A 21143-nucleotide genomic window follows, 5' to 3' on the forward strand; every position below is an offset into this window, starting at 1 on the left:
ATACTCCTGCCAATTTAATAAATAAGGACTGATAGAAGAGCTTATATCAAATCTAGAATGAATGAACCATGAAAGTAATAATAAAATGTTCATTTCATTGGTCTAGTAAAGCCAACTGACAAGATTGTATGCCGGTAAGATATTCACTGGATGGAGTTAAAGCAAGAAGAGACAGAAGACTTGCAAAATAGCTCCAAATCTGTTACAAGCCCACTGGGGTAGGAGTACGTTTAAAACTTTTAAGATCAGTATCAGAATAAACTAGATCATGCTGTAAGTAAAAAATAATCCCCAAATCTCAGGGGCTTAAAATCACAGGTTTATCTTTATTCATGCAGAAGTTGACTCTATATTTGTGTTTGTACAATTGCAGAGGCAGAAAGAAGGCATTATGGGGAACCATGCACTGAATGTTAAGGTTCCACACAAATTTAATATGTCACTTCCACTCATGTCATTCACCAAAATAAGGAGCAAATTCACAGTTAATTCAGTGACTGTAGGGAAATGCACTGTTACCGTTTGCACCAAAATATTTGATGAACGCCATTAATGACTCCTCATGACTCTCATTCCCAAATTTTGAAAATATATCTTTAATTTTCATTGGAAAAACAAGAATAACCATCATACCTCTACCAAAGCAAAGCTGGTATATCAAGATTAACTTTCTAAGATGTTTCATCTATATCTCGCTTACATTGTTTTAATTGTTGTAGAGCACTTAATGTGAGATCTGCCCTCTCAACAAAACTTAGGTGTACAATACAGTATAGGCACAGTGTTGTATAGATTTCTAGACTTTTTTCTTCTTGCAGAACTGAAATTTTACACCCATTAAACAGCAACTCCCCATAAGGAGTTGCTCATCTGTATCTCTGATTCTTTTAATGGATGGATGCAATTTCAGTGTATGAACTAAGCAAATTTTTCTTCACATGATGGATATTTAAGCTTGTTCTGCATTTGTGCTATTAAAGATAATATTGCATGTACATTTTTACCTAACTATCATTTCTATAGAGATTCCTAGAAATCAAATTGCTAAATCATAGTGGTTGTTCGTTTTTATTTTAAATAGGCACAGAAAATTGCCTTCCAAAAGCTTGTCAAATTCGCTTGCCCATAAACAGTAAAATAGCCACATATTTCTATGTGTTTAAATTATTAAAATTTTGTACAGTTGTCATTTACTTTGGTACTTTGAAAATTTGAAATTTGAAACAATGGTCTTAGTTGTGTTAAGGTTAAAAACCAGCTTTTTACCCTTTTTTGCTCTGCTAGAAAACCCAGGGTAAATAATAAATTCCATAAACAAAACAACTAAGTGAAATGTATCTTTTGGTAACACTGAAATCTGCAAATTTGAGACCTGGAAAAAACTAGATCTGGCCCAACTGATAAAGTTAATGCCCAAAAAGAAGGGGCTGAAAATACACACATTAAAATTTTTATTGGCTAAAAATTAATGAAAGTATTTAACCCAGATGTAACTTGGATTGTGAAATTTTAACCCACAGAAACTCTACATGGTTGAAATAATGGCACCAAGGAAACTTTCAATGGCAAGAGTAATAGTTTGTAAACATTGATATACCCTGAAGAAACAATCAGCAAATCAAATATTTGAAATTTCCAGAAGAGCAATTATCCTGATGAAAATTATTTTAATGACATCAATATGGAATAAACTAGAAACATATAAATGCTGCTATTAAAAAAACATAAAACAAAAGTGAAATTGGCTTAATTTCATTGGGGGAATATGTGTTTTCAGTGAAAATGTAGTACATAAATTCTGGTATAAATCTGATTGAAATGGTTGTATCCATAATCAACACTGCCTAGTTGTTTGGAATCAAAATGGAAAGGCAAATAGATATGAGGTATTTAAAATTTCTGACTCAAAACTTGGGAAAAGAAAACAGTGCTTACTGAGCTCCCTTACTAAAATTATGCTCTACTCCCTGCAGCCTTCTGTGCCACGAAGTGAGGGTCTCAGAGCTGGACAACGTAGAGTGGACACAAAACTCAAGACATCAAAATTGGATTGCATTTATTCTATTTTCCCTCATCTTACTATTTGTTATGGACTGAATTATGTCCCTCCAAAATTCACATGTTGAGACACTTACCCGCAATGTGACTGTATTTGGAGTCAAGGGCTTTTAGGGAGGTAATAAAACGGTAGGGCCCTAATCCGATAGGAGTGGTGTTATTATAAAAGAAAGAGACACCAGAAATTGATCTCTTTCTTGTTCTCTCTCTTGTTCTCTGCCTCATTCTTTGCGCATGCCCAGTGAAAAGGCCATATGAGGATACCACAAGAACTCTGCCATCTACAATCCAGAAAGAGAAGCCTCACTAGAAGCCAACCCTGATAATACCTTGATCTTGCACTTCCAGCCTCTAGAACAGTGAGGAAATAAATTTATGTGTTTAAGGCACCCTCTCTGTGATATTTTGTATGGCAACTCTAGCAGACTAATACACCATCCTAAGATCTCTTTTCTTCCTTGCTAAAACTTACAGACATTTGCATTCTCTCTTCATAAATGGAACATTCTTCTATGTAATTGCTTCCTCTTTGATTTTAGTGCCATAGTGCATAGAACAAGCTCTGACTCCCAAATATTCTTGCTTAGCATTTTTCTATAATCTACAGCCCAAAAGTAAGCCTCTCCAAAGCCTCTAGAAGAGTTAGGCATATTGAGATGTTACCACAAATCTGAACTACAAACACCCAATTACTCCAAGTATCATAGGCAAATGAAAAAATTAGAACTGCATGGCAAAGGTGAAAGCACAAACATGGGTGTAGTCTAAAAAGAAATGTAATGGAAACAAAAAATATGTATGGTAGTCTTGTATGTAGGTATATTTAGGCAATATAAAAATCTATGATATTGAAAAACTTGCACAAGCCTCTTAGATAGTCTCATCCACCAGAGGGCAGAGAGCAGAAGCAAGAAGAACTACAATCCTGCAGCCTGTGGAACAAAAACCACATTCATAGAAAGATAGAAAGGATGAAAAGGCAGAGGGCTATGTACCAGATGAAGGAACAAGATGAAACCCCCCAAAACAACTAAATAAAGTGGAGATAGGCAACCTTCCAGAAAAAGAATTCAGGATAATGATAGTGAAGATGATCCAGGACGTTGGAAAAAGAATGGAGGCAAAGGTCGGGAAGATGCAAGAAATGTTTAACAAAGACCTAGAAGAATTAAAGAACAAACAATCAGAGATGAACAATACAATAATTGAAATGAAAAATACACTAGAAGGAATCAATAGCAGAATAACTGAGACAGAAGAACAGATAAGTGACCTGGAAGACAGAATGGTGGAATTCACTGCTGCAGAACAGAATAAAGAAAAAAGAATGAAAATAAATGAAGGCAGCCTAAGAGACCTCTGGGACAACATTAAATGCAACAACATTTGCATTATAGGGGTCCCAGAAAGAGAAGAGAGAGAGAAAGGACCAGAGAAAATATTTGAAGAGATTATAGTCGAAAACTTCTCTAACATGGGAAAGGAAATATCCACCCAAGTCCAGGAAGCACAGAGAGTCCCATACAGTATAAACCCAAGGAGAAACACGCTGAGACACATAGTAATCAAACTGGCAAAAATTAAAAAAGAAAAATTATTGAAAGCAGTAAGGGAAAAGCAACAAATAACATACAAGGGAACTCCCATAAGGTTAACAGCTGATTTCTCAGCAGAAACTCTACAAGCCAGAAGGGAGTGGCATGATATATTTAAAGTGATGAAAGGGAAGAACCTACAACCAAGATTACTCTATCCGGCAAGGATCCCATTCAGATTCAATGAAGAAATCAAAAGCTTTACAGACAAGCAAAAGCTAAGAAAATTCAGCACCACCAAACCAGCTCTACAACAAATGCTACAGGAACTTCTAAGTGGAAAACACAAGAGAAGAAAAGGACCTACAAAAACAAACCCGAAACGACTAAGAAAATGGTAATAGGAACATACATATCGATAATTACCTTAAACGTGAATGGATTAAATGCTCCAACCAAAAGACACAGGCTTGCTGAATGGATACAAAAATAAGACTCATATATATGCTGTCTACAAGAGACCCACTTCAGACCTAGGGACACATACAGACTGAAAGTGAGGGGATGGAAAAAGATATTCCATGCAAATGGAAATCAAAAGAAAGCTGGAGTAGCAATTCTCATATCAGATAAAATAGACTTTAAAAGAAAGAATGTTACAAGAGACAAGGAAGGATACTACGTAATGATCAAGGGATCAATCCAAGAAGAAGATATAACAATTATAAATATATATGCACCCAACATAGGAGCACCTCAATACATAAGGCAACTGCTAACAGCTATAAAAGAGGAAATCGACAGTGACACAATAATAGTGGGGGACTTTAACACCTCACGAATACCAATGGACAGATCATCCAAAATGAAAATAAATAAGGAAACAGAAGCTTTAAATGACACAGTAGACCAGATAGATTTAATTGATATTTATAGGACATTCCATCCAAAAACAGCAGATTACACTTTCTTCTCAAGTGCGCATGGAACATTCTCCAGGATAGATTACATCTTGGGTTACAAATCAAACCTCAGTAAATTTAGGAAAATTGAAATCATATCATGCATCTTTTCTGACCACAACGCTATGAGATTAGAAATCAATTACAGGGAAAAAAACGTAAAAAACACAAACACACGGAGGCTAAACAATATGTTACTAAATAATCAAGTGATCACTGAAAAAATCAAAGAGGAAATCAAAAAATACCTAGAGACAAATGATAATGAAAACACAACAATCCAAAACCTATGGGATGCAGCAAAAGCAGTTCTAAGAGGGAAGTTTATAGCTGTACAAGCCTACCTCAAGAAACAAGAAAAATCTCAAACAATCTAACGTTACACCTAAAGGAACTAGAGAAAGAAGAATAAACAAAACCCAAAGTTAGCAGAAGGAAAGAAATCATAAAGATCAGAGCAGAAATAAATGAAAAAAAAATCTATGATATCATTTAGAACTTTTAAAAAAGATATTGTATCTCCTTTTATTATAGAAAAACTGATGAAAGCAAAGCATGATCCTAATGGAAAGATATCTGTTGTAATCAAGAAACAATTAAAATCAAAATTTTCCCAATATCAAGATTCTGAGTGGGAATGATTTCAATATATTTACAAATTGAGCCATTTCTTTCTTGAAGGATGAAGTAGAAACGAGTGAACTAAAAATATAAGTATGTTCACTTCTAAGCAAATATACGATTATTGAATTTTTGATGATTTACTCATCTATTATTTAGAACACATATACTTTCAAAAAATTTCAAACTTTTTGTTATAAAGAAAACTTATACCTTAGAATGATTTTTAAAGTTGGAATAATGAGAACTATATAAAATAAGTGTGTATGGGTTTGGGGCTTTTGGCTAAGTGTAACATTAAACGTGGCTATTACCTTTGCTCACAAATTCTAACTCTGAGAATTCAGGCAAAAACAAATTGAGTTACATACTTCCCATCCTCTGATCAAAATATCAAACCTGCTTTGTAAGAGAATCAAAGTTTTCCAGCCCTAAATTCTAGGAGTAATGTGTTCCCTGGGTACTCATATGGATGACAAAGAACAGAACAGACAAGGTCTTCAACAGCAGCTTATCAGCAAAGCTTAGAAGCATTCTTCGTCTGTCCACTTATTGAATCTATCCTTAATAAAGCCAAGGGCTTAACATTAAAAATAGTGCAATGAAGGCATTTCTGCAGAAGTTTGAGCCAGTCAGGTAAGCATTTTGACAACCAACCTAATAAAAATGATAAAGTTTATACTAATTTGAGGTGTGATGGATAGTAGAAAGATAACTTGGGTTATCTTTCTTGAGTGTGAGTCTTATCCTTTGCATGAAGAAAAACAACTTCAACTTTAAACTCCTTGTTATGAGCCAAGAACAGGAGAATTCTGGATTCCTGAAATAGCAGTGCAAATATTTTACAATAGAGATTGAGAAGTCTAATCCGTATTCTGCACAGTGTAAGTGCTACAGAGAAAAGAACCAGAATTTTCTGAATCAATTTAAGGTCATTTTAAAGTGTGCCCAACTGAGATCACATATTGTAGACAAATATCTCAATCATACACAAACTTCAGCGAGGCTCCCACAAAGGTTTTCTTCTACCTATAAAACTGCACATTTTTCCTCCAAATTCTATATATCATTTGCTGGAGCCATTATCCAATTAGATCCTTAAGATAGAAACATGATAAATATAACTTAATTTTCTAAATCCCCTCCCCCTGCATTCTCTAATTCTAATCAATATCCAAGCTCCACCAATTTTATCTCTTAAGAATATATTTATGATACTTCTTCCTTTTTCCCCCCACTCATACAGTCCTCCTTGGACCTTCAGTTATAGTTACTGTAGACCAACCATCCTGGCTTTTCACCTCACTTCTTTTCAAGCTATGCTTCCAACTTGCCATTAGAGACCTTTTGATGGCATAACTGTGGATCAACACTCATGGAAAACCTTTTGATTATCTTCCCCAGCCATCAGGCAAATGTCTAAGGTGTGTGTGAGAGAGAGACACACACACACATTTTCTGAACATCTCACACGCAGTCACTGCTGTGTGGTTAGAGTACCACACTCAAGTTGAGATAAATGAAACATAGCTAGTTTGATGACTGCTTTGGTACGAAAGATTAGAAACTTTCAATAGGTGATCAGGTGAGGAAGGAGAAACTCAAGACTGAAGGAGGGCAATATGATGGGGAAAGTGGGGTTGGACTTCGGCATGGTAACAGAGATAAGGTTTGGGAACAAAAGCCATTGTAGGTAATATTTATCGGTAATGTAAAGGGGACTAAACAGATTCTACAAATGGGGAAGAATTTTCAATATGATAGACTCTGGATCTTGAGGAAGATTCTAAATAAAGCTGATGCTATATCAGCTCTAGTGCCAAGGCTCCATCCAAAGCCCTAGTTTTCTATTTGCAGTTTTGTGCTTTTTCTACTTAAAAACAGCTCATAAAATTACACAAGCTTCTGGCCCTGAAAAACCTTGATTAAAAATAGCATTAAACCAAGCAGGAAAATATTGAGGCCCTCATTTCCATATGTTTGCCAGTTTCCATGGAGTGGCTGTAATTTGACCATCATAGTTTTCTGTTCATGTCTCGAGGTGAATAGTACAGGGAAAATTCCTGATTTAATGTTTTATGATCTAAAAATTTCTTTGAGGACAGCTGGAGCAAAACATAATAGGGAGAATCTGAACATCTGTAGTCTATGGGCTTCTGTTCAACTATATAGAATGTCATATATATATATATATATGTTCCTACATGTATTCCTAGATATGTATATATATTTATTAAAAATCTCTTAAAAATTATTCAACCTCTTGTCAATTTCCACTTAAGTTCTATAAAAAGTGGAGTGAGGAAATCCTCCTCCCAGAGACTTCTTAATTAGAAAGTAAATAATAACAATAACTATAATAACCTGTCAATAACTATCAATTATTGAACACCTACTCTGTGCTTTTCTTTATACATGTGAAAGATAAATATTATTTTATCTTATAAATGTCTAAATCCATCAAAGAAATTAATCTGCCACAGGCCAGTAAGAGCCTGTGCAGGTTAAAACCCATTTTGCATTGATTGTAAACCTAATCTCTTTTTAGTAATCCACTGGACCACTCAGTTTGAAAACAAGTCAATTGCAGCATACTGGCCGCAAAGGAATCCAGGATCCTGATTTTGGGTACTTTGTTGTTTACTTTCCAAGGAGGAATTGGCAGATGAGAACTATGTCACCTACAAGAGTTGGACGCCATCATTTACAATGAAGTTTTCCTCCCTGAATGGGACTTCCTTCCCATTTCTTTATTTTGTGTTTTTATGGCCTGATCATGACAAAAGTAGATGTCGTGTGTTTTCATAATGAGACTGGACTGTTCGTGGGTAAGGAGATAACAGTTTTCCAGTGGCTAAAAGCTGGACAGTTGATGTCAGATAAGAGTTGGATTTTAATACTGGTATTATTGTTTGCTAACACTATAACTCTGGGCAATTTCTAAGCCTCATTTTTACCATCTGTTAAATGAGAATAATCACATTTATACACACATAATATTGTCATAACAATCAGGTGTGATCATGCATATCAAATGCTTAGAATTTCCTTTTCTTCCTTATCTTCTCCTTGCTGACTTTCAGGGGAGATTTTTCAGTCACAGGGAACTATACTGAGTAACAGATTCCTAATATATCACTGAGGCTGATTTAAAGTTGAAAAATTCCCCTAGGGTGACAGAAAGAGAGGTAGGTGCTTCTTAAAGGGCCAAGTGATTCCGCTGATCTCCAGTCATTCTGAGAATTAAGTACTTATTTTTCAATATTTATAAATGAGATCAAATAATAAAGTATATTAGCTAAATAGACAAATGGAAAATGAATAAAGTGGGAAGATTTCAAAGGCAAACAACATACACCCAAGGGCTAAACTCTACACAGAGGAGCAAACCGTGCCCTCAGAGTTACAGGTACCATAACCAACTCAGGTATTTTCTGAAGCTGCATCCTCAGCCTGGGGGGGGGGCACTGCATGAGGTCTCTCTTTGAAGACCCTGAAGAAACACCAGGTAGAGAGCCAGAGTCCAAAACAACCCAAAGGTTCAAGCCTTTTAGTGTAGCAGTAAAGTCCCTACTGGAAGGTAGTGCATTCCTAACCAACTTAAGAAGACTCAGCTGAGCTCTCTGCTGGGTCACATCTTGAATAGTCCAAGAAACAGCTTCAGCATTTAGCCATATAACTTTCCTGACTCTTGGAGGCATATCCAAACAGTCCTTACTGCTCTATTTTAATCCTCCAAAGAATTGTACCTGGACCAACATCAAAGAGTCACATAATAATCTTCAACGTATTTTTCTCTTAAAATTTGAACTGAAAAAAAGTGAGGATGCAGAACTACGTGGAAAGTAGGATTTACTTGTATTATGTAGGATGTAATATTATACATGTGCACAATTGAATATCTCTCTGAATAACACTGTGGGTGGATTTTATTTTCTAATCTATTAAAAATATTTAACACAAGGGATTTATGGTCATTATAATCAGAAAATAATAGCATTATTCTATCACTGCTATTATATACACATGTAGAGTGTTGACATTTATCCAAATAATGTTCTTGGCTTTTTTCAACTTGCATCACTATGTGAAACAAAGGGCACTTAAAATTCCATTTTAAAACTCAAATTAATAATGTGTGATGTTTTTTATTGATATTACTTTTAAAAATTTACAGTAGACCTCGGACTTCCCTGGTGACACAGTGGTTAGGAGTCCGCCTGCCAATGCAGGGGACACAGGTTCAAGCCCTGGTCCGGGAGGATCCCACATGCCACAGAGCAACTAAGACCATGTGCCACAACTACTGAGCCTGTGCTCTAGAGCCTGCCAGCCACAACTACTGAGCGCACGGGCCACAACTACTGAAGCCCGCACACCTAGAGCCTGTGCTCCACAACAAGAGATGCCACCACAATGTGAAGCCTGCATGCAACAATGAAGACCCAACACAGCCAAAAATTAATTAATTTTTTAAAATTTACAGTAGACCTATAAAGCACACAAATGCCTTAATAGACATCTATTATTTCTTCTGATATGAAATAGCACTTTAATCAGAAATGTCTTCTCTTTAAATTAAGGGTATAAATCTTGCCAGAATTTTATCCTGTTGTCATATAAAGCCATCAAATGCAATGTTTGATGGTAATAATAGCAATATACTAGTTGGAATTGATAAAAACGTGAAACTTATTTCATAAAGATGAGCTAAATAGTACTAATGCATTCTCCAACATGTTTTCACTCTATGACTTTTGAGATATTTGATGGCCAGGTAACAGAAAAAGTGGTCTTAATGCTACATAGTAACTGCCCAGTTGAAGACATAAAAATTCATCCAGAGGATAAAGAACAATGAATTTACAAACCCCTTCTTCTTATTTCAGATGCATATACATATTTTTTATTGTGGGTAGTGGAACAAGATTAATTTAACTTAATATAGAATTCTACTGTCTTAATAAAAGGAAGTTTCTATGTTAATTTTTCCCCCAAGACAGTGTGAAAATTATGCCTTCTCGTGAACCTAAGAAGAAGCATGTACTGAATTCACCCAAACCCCCTAGAGTACATCCTCATATTTTTGAGTTATAAACAAAATACAGCAGATCCTTCGTGGACTGAGGTATCTAAGATTATAATGAGGAAAGCACTATGGTACCTGCCATAGCAGGACAGGGCCCTTTCTCAACTCCAGGTTACCTAGTATGAACAGCCAATTGAACTGGGGTAAAAAAAAAACACAACTTGAAACCATTTGCCTAAGTTGAATTTAGTTCTCTGGTTTTCATATAATCAATCATATCAGAAGAAGGTGTTAATGACCATCTATGTCTGCTACCGACCTTAAGAATTTCTTATATTTAAGCTAACAAACACTGTATAATTGATTTTGCCAATGTGTACAGAACAAAAATATATTCCTCCCTTTCAGAATAAAGTGAAAAACATATGCAACCATTTTTGTTAATTTAAGGATTTTCTAGTACTTTTATCAGACCATGTAGTAACGTTGAACAGTAAATGAATAATTTATATGCCAATGTGGTATTTTGTATTGAAATTCTTTAATTTGACATCTTCATGACTATAAAAATAGTTTTATAATATTTCTATACATGTAGTTTTATGGGTTTTCTGTAAATTTTCCTCTAACTGATTAATGGAAACTCGAGGTCAATCTACTCATACATAATAACGAGTGCTGGTTTCATTCATGGTTAAATGTTCATGTTTGATATTTCAGATCTCAGGACAGAAAGATCTCAAGACCTATATTTCCTTTTAGTGTTAGCACCATCTACGGTTGTTAGGAGAGCTGTCAATCTCTTCTTAATATGTTCAAGTCCTTTGGAGGAAAGCCCACGCCAAAGGGGAAAACCACAGGGGAAAATTTCTGGAGCTGATTATATAGACGGCTGCACAGTAGTCAAAGGTAAATTTCCAAAGGGATCTGATTAACATTGCTCTATCAGATAAAAACAGGAGAATAAGCCAGTAATTTTATGACATCTTTTTCTTCTATCTGGGTTTTCATAAATTGGACTTCCTTCCAGGCTAATTAACCACTAAACATTTTACAAGCAATCCGTGTGCGGAAGCAGTAAAATATGAATTGCACTTATAAAGTAATTGACAAAGAGTATATTGGGCACTTTAAGTAATGATGGCGTGCATCCTAATACCAGAAGAAAGGCTTATGTACTGCCATTTGACAGGTCATTAGTTAATCTCAGACCTCAGCATCAGATAATAAAGACTCAAGGCTAAAATGATCTCGCACATACTAGCTGAGGTTATCCGAATGCAGAGCTTCTGAGAAAACACTTAGTTTTCTTGCCTTAGCATTATCAAGATATCCCTGGTGTTATCTCAGAGGAATTCCCTAGTTATTTTATTTTCTTCTGACAGTGAAGTCAAAGCCGACAAACCAAGGCAGTTCTCAAAGAAATTCAATTACTGAAATGTCTGACAGCTTGCTTTGCTTCTTACTAAAGTTTCCAAAGTTCCTTGCAGCCTGGATAATATAGTTTGCTTTGCAAGACATGCATTATATTTTATAAATAAAATTTAAAATACTATCAAAAGAAAGATAAACTTTTCAGAAACAAAAATTTTGGCTAAAAAACGGCAAGGTAATGATAATAGATTTGGAAGTAGTCACTTTTTTTTTTTTTTTAAAGCCTACTAGCTTTTTAGTATTTATTGTTCATGGCAGTTGGTAGATAGATAGAATATGGAATTTTGTCTTTAAGACCGAAACCTATCAAACATTTATGGCTATGAAATCTGAAGTCACTAAAATAGTTTGAATTCAACTGGTGCATTCCTAAATTTTAAAATGTTTTATTTCTGAATAACGATATCCCCGTGTGTTGAATAACTGCAGCGAATGACCATCGGAGTGAGTTTAATTCACAAAGAAATATTAGGGAGAAGGAACAACGTTGTATCTCTGTTCCAGGGCCATCCCACCCACGCCTAACTTCAGGGGAATGGGCAATAGAGAATTCTGTTAAGGATTAGTGTTCTTTCTGTAGCCTGCCTTCAAGTATAAGAGAACAATTTGCACTGACTGCCAAGTTAGTCACTTCCCTTTTCTGCTCTCTCCCAGGCTTTCAACATTTTTAGGAAAAAAAAAAAATTGAATTATGTGTACAGGACAATTTTTTTTTCTGAATTGTTAGCACTTAAAGATTTTTATCCTCCCACCCTAAAGATGGGCCTTTCTAAAACTAGATGCTGGCAGAAATTTGACCTGTCTGGCATTTAATGATCATCTGGTCCCGATGTCTTCATTGACAATATGAGGAATTCAAAGTTAAATAAATTCCTTAGGTCAAGTTTTTGTTTGCTAGAAAAAAATGCATTTGTGTTCTACACTGATTCATACCCTCAAACAACAGATGTAGTTTTTATCATATATATAAAACCTACTCCCATACATCAGTTTTCAAATATCTACTGTTCTTTGAACAAATTTTAAAATCAAAATTAGATAATGTGTTTCTTCATTTTATTTGATGCATATTTTCTAGAGAATATGTTATGCAACATACTTTCAGTTATAATGCATAACAAAAAAATCTAATTTTTCCTGGTAATATTATACCAACATGCATTCTTTCATCAATTTCTAGTGCTTGGCTCCAAGCAGAGTTAACAATAATAGATAAATAGTTACTTGAAATACTGTAACGCCCTTTCAACAAAGTGAGTTAGAAACCATTGAATGTGACAGAAGATTCTGACTTCCCATGACTTCTGCCCAATTCACCCCTTTTATCACTGTTCTCCCTGAAGAAAACCTTATCGGTGTTTAAAAATCCCAGCTATCTGCTTATACAGTGATGGTCACTGTGTGGGGGGAAACACAGCTTAGCACATGCAAAGACAGCCTGGAAGTGAGCATTACAAATGCTTTGTAGAGCGATGCGTTTTCTTAGTAAACTGTCTTCCACTTTTGTAGATGACCGTGTCCTACCTTCTCTTTTCTCCTCCAACTGCCTAAACATTGTCACCCCTTCTCATTCTCAGGTGATGACCTTGACCCTTTCACTAAGAAAAAAGAAACGATAAGAACAGAGACATCTGTATCCTCCCAGGACACACAGATACTAACCTACATGCGACTGGATGTTGATGCTTTGCTTTGTTCTTCTGTCACATACGTGACACAGAGCTGACACCATCTCCTTTCCTCTCTGCAAAGTCCTGTCTCTGTTGTTCTCTATGCCTCCTGCAACGTAAGCTTTCCACTGCCCTGTGACTAATTCCCATACCATACGTAAATACAGTGTATACCTATGGGGGGAGGTGTGTGGTATCTGCCATCTTTAAAATAAGAACTGAAGCCTTCTGTCTCAGATTTGCATGCTGGCCAGACACTGCCCTATTCTGCTTTTCCTCGTCAGAGTTAAGTCTTCTCAAGAGTCTCTGAACTCACCAGCTCTACTTTCTCTCCTCCAATTCTCCCTTAAAGTTACTCCCATCAGTTTTATCCTCACCATTTCTTGGAGTCATTCTTAAACGCTACCACTGACATATAATTTTCCCAAATCAATGGTCATCTCTCTCTTCACGTTACTCAACTCTTAGCATTAGTTGATACAACTGATCACTTCCTGCCTCTTGAAACACATTTCTCATCCATATTCCAGGATTTGACTCACCCTCCCTTTTCCCCTTGGTTCTCCTTCCTTTCCACTGGAAGCTTCATACCCGTTTCCTTTGTGGGTTCTCTTAATCTTCCTGACTTTCCTTAAGTTCTGTTTTCCCTCACCCCACACTTAGCCGACGGGTATGTTCATCCCACTCTGTGACTTTAAATATAATTTGTAGGTGGTTGATGGATTCTGTCTTAGTCCATTCAGGCTACTATCACAAACCACGGCACACCAGGTAGCTTATAAACAACCAACATTTACTTCTCACAGTTGTGGGGGCTGGAAGACTGAGATCGGGGTGTATGGTTGGGTGAGGGCCCTCTTCAGGGTTCACAGTTGGTGCCTTTTTGCTGTGTCCTCACATGGGGCAAGGGATGGAAGAGCTCTGTGGAGTCTCTTTTATAAGAGAATTAATCCCATTCGTGAGAGCTCTACCCTCATGACCCAAGTACTTCCTTATTGGCCCACCATCACCTTTGGGGGTTTCAACATATGAATTTGAAGGAGGGCACACACATTCAGACCATAGCATTCTCTAAATAGTATTTCTGGCTGAAACATTTCCTGAATTCAGATTTATATATCCAGCTGTCTATTCAAAATTTCCCCTTGTGTATAATAACAACTCTTACAGAATCTTCATTACGTACCAGGCCCTCTACAAAGTATTTTCTGTGTTTTTACGCACATAGATTCCCAATAACGCTGTTGGGTAGGTGCTGTGATTTTTACCTTTCTAAATATGAGGAAACTAAAGCAAGAAAGAGTAAGAAACTTTCCCAAAGCATCACCCGGCAAATGGCAGAGCTTGAATTTTAACCTAGATATTCTGGCCAGACAGCCCTGGTCTTCATCATGATGCTTTATGCACATTTCATATATCCAGAATGGAACCCTCATAATCACCTCTCTAAATATGCTCCTACTCCAGTTCCCCCAACTCAGTAAATTTTATCTATATTCTTTCAATAGCTTTGGAAAAAAATACCAGGAATAATTTCAATCCTGATGTTCATTAAACCAGAAAATTCTGGCATGGGTACCTTCAAGTACATCCAGCACTGGCCATGCCTCAGATCTCCACTACTAGCATACTAGTCCAAATCACCATCTTCTCTGACCGAATTATTATTATACTCTCATCCTAAGATGTTTTTCTGAGTCAGCATTTTCCTTCATGAAGTCTGTTCTAAACTATGTAGAGTGAAGCTAAATCTAATCTAGTAAGGTTGAATACTGCTTCTCTACTGCTAACATCCCCAAAGACTTCCTCTTACTCAATGAAGTGTAAAGTCCTCACTAGAGGTTATGGTGCCTAAAGGACCTGACCCCTAATACCTCTCTGACCTCACCTCCTTCCACTCACCTCTTTGTTTATTGTCTTCTGTCTCTTTGATTCCCTAAGATGCTATGGTTTCAGGACCTTGAACTTGTCACTTCTGCCTGAAAATCTCTCACCATAGATAGCCTCATTAACTCACTTTCTTGCCTCAGGCATTAGAGGCTTGAATTGCACCCTTTCAGAGAGCACATCCTAAAAGAGCACGCCCCATCGTTCTCCTTGTCTGATTTATAGTACTTTTAAACATTTATCACCATCATGTGGACATTATATTGGCTTGTTTGTATGTTTATTTTTGGTCCTCACCTCCCCAATTAAACTAGAAGCTCATTAGAGAAGAGCTTTGCTCACTGTTGTATCCCCAGCATCGAACACAATGCCTGCCACATGGTAGATGCTCAATTAATATACGGTAGATGAATCAATGTGAACCACAACACACCTAATTAAAGATTCAAAAATCTAAAGTTTGAGAGAAGAAAAAAGGTTACCATTTGGCTTTGAATTTTACATGGATCTGCTTTTCCAACCCAGAAGAGGAGGCGTATCTTATTCACCATATATTTCAGTTTCTCATTTACCAGAAACCAATTTTGAGCCCTTTGGTTGCAAAATAAAAGGGAAAAAATCTATTAAATGATGAGACATAAACATAAAATTATATAAATCTACAGAAAGACTAAAGTAAATTGTACAGTTTTATCTCTGTACAAATAAAACAGTAAGATGAAAGGAAAGGAATGATCCTGGGTCCTCAATATTTATAACAAAGGAAGTAATTTTTTTCTGTAACCCTGCATAACTTGAAATTTAAAACCTGAACAATAAATTAGTGAAGGGACATTGGGAATACTTCCTCATACAGGAATCTTACTTCTGGCAGGTGGTCATCCAATTTCTGTGAGAAATGTTTTAGAAGTGGAGTAATCACTACATTAAAGATGAAACCAACCCCGCTCTTGGACAGTTATAGTTATCAGAAATATTTTTATCAAAATTAAATCTGCCTCGTGGTCACTTTCTTCCCTTGGTCTTAATTTTACTGCACTACGTCTAATTAAAAAAACAAAAAAATGTTTCAGATATATAAATATATTTAATATTTTCTTTTTAGCTCTTTTGAGCAGAACTAAATCCTTCCAGTTGTTTTCTCCACATTAGGTATGGGTTTACATTCTTTTTAACTGTCTAAGTTACCCTCTTTGGAATCTACTAGAATTTGTTAACATCTGTCTTATACCAGGTTTCCCAGCATTCACTGCAATACATCTTAGCAATAAGCATCTAAATTCACAAATCCAAACTGACACTGAAATGACCACACAACTATAAAAATAGCAAACAGCTGTACTAGCACTGGAAATTAAAGTAGTGTGTCATACACTCTTCAGAAGCTTGAATAAATTTCTTCTGAATTTAAAATAGGTGATACTAGATAAAAAGATGTTTTCACTCCCTGACTTGGAAATTCTACTTACTGAAAAAGACTGCACAGTGTCAGGGAAACAGGTCCTGTCAGAATCACATCCTTCTGTAGGAGTGGAGCTGAGATAAATGCAAGACACAAAAAAGTTGGAAAGGTCTTTATTCACGACTCTGACTGCTAATTCGATTAAACACCATTGGAGCTGATATGCCAGAAGACCTCACATACACATGATTGCAGATGTTTGGAAGGGATACAACAATGCAGGAGAGAAACTTTCTAAGGATCAACTGGGTTGTCAGGCCAAACTGGACTCACTTCTTCATCAATACAGAGAAGAAATCATGTTGAGCAAATGCTCACTTCTATAGACTAACCGTAATCCATTGTGTTCCACAGCCTTATGTCAGGCTATTCACTCATTAAACTTATGTCATAAACTTATACCTACTATCCTTCTGGCTTAAGGTCTTAAGTTCTTTAGTAAGACAGATAAGCAAATAAAAAAGTGAAGGGATTCAAAATAATCATCCATCTTTACTACTGGGACAATGGTTGAAAAATGATGACAGAAACAAAAGAGCCAATCTGAGAAACCCTTATAAATATTTGGGGAACAGTTGCTCAACAGTTATGTATAATAATTATACTGGTTTTATAGATGAAATGTATCAATAGGTCAAAAGACCCCTGATTCCCTAGCTATTTAAACCATTTTAAAAGAATCATTGTCATAAAATAGTCCTAATAATTTGACCCATTTGAAATAACTATATCCTCAAATCCTTCAAAGATAGCTCTCAAAAAGCAAATTAAAAATTAACCTTATTTGTGCATATATGTGAAAAACCGTAAATTGAACATTAGAAAAATCAAACCCATCAAGTTACTAAAAAAGAGACCATGAACAAGTTGGGATTTTTCCAGAGGTCTAAAGATCTTTCAACATTAAGAAATCAATTTATTTAAGCCCATTAATACGGCAAAGAAGAATAAACTTAGTCTTCATGACTCTAAGTATTGAAGATGGCACTTAAAAATTTTAATACCCATTAGTATTTAAAAATTTTAACTATGATGGGAAGAAAGACAATTCCTTAACTTTATAAGAATATTTATATGAAACGTAAAGCCAAAATACCACTTAAGAATGTAACACTAAATACATTCATATTAAAGTCATGAAAATATATACGGTTATAATTCACTATTTCAGTTTGTAATGTTTTGCATAATTGTTCCCAAAAGTAATAAAATGATATCATAACGGAGAGGAAGAAACAAAATATTATTTTCAGATGACATTATTGTTTACCTGGAAACATGAACAAATCATCTATTAATTTTTTAAAATGATTAAGACTACTTAGTAAGAGTTCTGCATATATATGTAGGCAGCAATCAATAATTTGCAGTTAGAAAGCATATGTAAAAAAAAGAATCCATTAACATTGGCAAAGATCAATATAATGTGAAAAATCAAGTGAAATATTCCAGAACAGTATTTTTCAAAAAAAGACTACAGATATTTACTAAGTCAATGAAAATTTGGGATGAATAAATTCAGTATTATGCAAATATCAACTCTCTCCAAACTGAATTATTAACATGATGTATTTTTAATGAAACTACCTGTGATTTTTGGATAGAATTCTATTAAAAAATACAGATATATGGTTGAGTTTTTTTTTTTTTTTTTTGATATTGAGCTGCATGAGCTGTTTATATATTTTGGAGGTTAATCCCTTGTCGGTTGCTTCATTTGCAAATATTTTCTCCCATTCTGTGGCTTGTCTTTTTGTTTTGCTTATGGTTTCCTTTGCTGTGCAAAAGCTTTTAAGTTTAATTAGGTCCCATTTATTTTTGTTTTTATTTTCATTACTCTAGGAGGTGGATCAAAAAAACAAACAACCCAATCAAAAAATGGGAGGAAGATCTAAATAGACACTCTCCAAAGAAGACATACAGATGGCCAAGAGGCACATGAAAAGATGCTCAACATCACTAATTATTAGAGAAATGCAAATCAAAACTACAATGAGGTATCACCTCACACCAGTCAGAATGGTCATCATCAAAATCTACAAACAATAAATGCTGGAGAGGGTATGGAGAAAAGGGAGCTCTCCTACACTGTTGGTGGGACAGTAAATTGGTGCAGCCACTATGGAGAACATATGGAGATTCCTTAAAAAACTAAAAATAGAACTACCATGATCCAGCAATCCCACTCCTGGGCATATATCTGGAGAAAACCATAATTTGAAAAGATACGTGTACCCCGATGTTCATTGCAGCACTATTTACAATAGCCAGGACATGGAAGCAACCTAAATGTCCATCGACATAGGAATGGATAAAGAAGATGTGGTACATATAAACGGAATATTACTCAGCCATAAAAAAGAATGAAATAATGCTATTTGCAGTGACACAGATGGACCTAGAGACTGTCATACTTTGTCAGTGAAGTCTGACAAAGACAAATATCATATGATATCACTTGTATGTGGAATCTAAAAAAATGGTATGAATGAACCTATTTACAAAACAGAAATAGAGTCACAGATGTAGAAAACAAACTTATGGTTACCAAGGGGGAAAGTGGGGGTGGGGAGGGATAAATTGGAAGATTAGAACTGACATATACACACTCCTATATATAAACTAGATAACTAATAACAACTTACTGTATAGCACAGGGAATTCTACTCAATACTCTGTAATGACCTATATGGGAATAGAATCTAAAAAAGAGTGGATATATATATATGTACAACTGATTCACTTTGCTGTACAGCAGAAACTAACACAACATTGTAAATCAACTATATTCCAATAAAGATTAATTAAAAAATACAGATATATAGTCAATATACTCTTTTAGCTAAGCAAACTGAGATAATATAATTGAAAGAGGGATCGCCTCCCAAATTATTAAGAATTACATAGATAGATCACTGAAAATTAAATAACACATTTCAAGAATTTTAAATTGTGATGAATATAGCATCATAATAAAAAAAGAAAGTAAGAATTACTGAATAAGTAGTATTGAATTACATGTCAACCATCAAGGAAAAAACTGTTTATGATGGGTAAAGTGTCACATAACACACATTTCAAAAGTACTAAGAAAAAAAAAGAACAATGAAATAATTAGAAGAAAATTGAAAGTGTTAATATAGTTTATGATGATGAATGATATTCATTCAGGTATGAAAACAAAGGCAAATGTAAACACTACACTAAAAACTCATAGAATTTTCTAACATTAAATCTGTATAAGAAAATAATTACAAAAAATTAAATACAAATGTCAAATTAAGAAAAATATTTTCAGGGCTTCCCTGGTGGCGCAGTGGTTGAGAATCTGCCTGCCAATGCAGGGGACACGGGTTCGAGCCCTGGTCTGGGAAGATCCCACATGCCGCGGAGCGACTAGGCCCGTGAGCCACAACTACTGAGCCTGCGCGTCTGGAGCCTGTGCTCCGCAACGGGAGAGGCCGCGATAGTGAGAGGCCCGCGCACCGCGATGAAGAGTGGCCCCCACTTGCCACAACTAGATAAAGCCCTCACATGGAAACGAAGACCCAACACAGCCATAAATAAATAAATAAAACTTAAAAAAAAAAAAAAAAAAGAAAGAAAAATATTTTCAGCCTATTTGGCCACCACATGTTCCGTTATACCTGTTTAAAAAGTTAAATTGTTACTTTAAAAAAATGAACAAGGGACATGAAGAGGAAATTCACCAAAAATGTAAAAAGGAATGTATAATATATATATGAAATATTTAAGTTCAGTTGCAAAGTAATGCAAAATAATCCAAGTTGACTAAAATTTTAAGAAAATTATTAAAAACAAAATAAAAGTAGCCAGTGATAATGAGAGTAAGTCGAAATTGATATTTGCATTTATGGTGGTGTGGTTTTATGTATACAATCTGTAAGAAAATATGGTCAGATTTGCAATAATCTGAGTAATATGCAGTTAGATTTGGCAGACATAATATTTAAAAAATTGAATATTGATGTAAAGATATATTTTTATAGTATATTTAGAGCAGTAAAATTTTAGAAAGTCATAATAACACTTGATATGCTGATTAAAACGGAGTATACATTATGGAATGCAATGATTCAGGACATTTTGAAGAGATGATATTAATGGGTAAAGATAGAGTGCAACTGTGTTATTCAGTCTCCTTCTTTCAATATCTTACAAAATAGCAAAATAGTAACAACCATATGCACAAACACACAGAGGCAGCAGAAATCAAACAGTAAAGATCCCACAATTTCATTTGATGACCATTGTAAAGTGGTGACCAAGAAAAGAAATATCTTAACTCTGCACCACTCTCCACAAGCAGTTTGGGAGAATAAAGATAAATGAATATTATAATTATTTACAAACAGAAATGGTCTCTAACATTTCATGGCTGGTGTGAAAACCTCCCTAACTTGTGTTCTTGTCCTACTGCAGAAGGGAATATTTGAGATCATGGATGGTCCACTAGAGTGGACC

At 35.3% G+C, this 21143-nt stretch overlaps 1 long non-coding RNA gene across 1 annotated transcript in view; it reads left to right on the forward strand.

Moving 5' to 3' along the window:
• LOC132356622 (uncharacterized) overlaps positions 1-19175 on the forward strand; it is a 356023-nt gene extending 336848 nt beyond the window's left edge. The window contains exons 12-13 of the long non-coding RNA XR_009499931.1: positions 10926-11114; positions 18501-19175. This is a non-coding gene — a long non-coding RNA (uncharacterized LOC132356622). The remainder of the gene's footprint in view (positions 1-10925; positions 11115-18500) is intronic.
• Positions 19176-21143: the final 1968 nt, after the last annotated feature.

This window comes from Balaenoptera ricei, chromosome 21 (assembly GCF_028023285.1).
Source record: "Balaenoptera ricei isolate mBalRic1 chromosome 21, mBalRic1.hap2, whole genome shotgun sequence".
Taxonomy (NCBI): domain Eukaryota; kingdom Metazoa; phylum Chordata; class Mammalia; order Artiodactyla; family Balaenopteridae; genus Balaenoptera; species Balaenoptera ricei.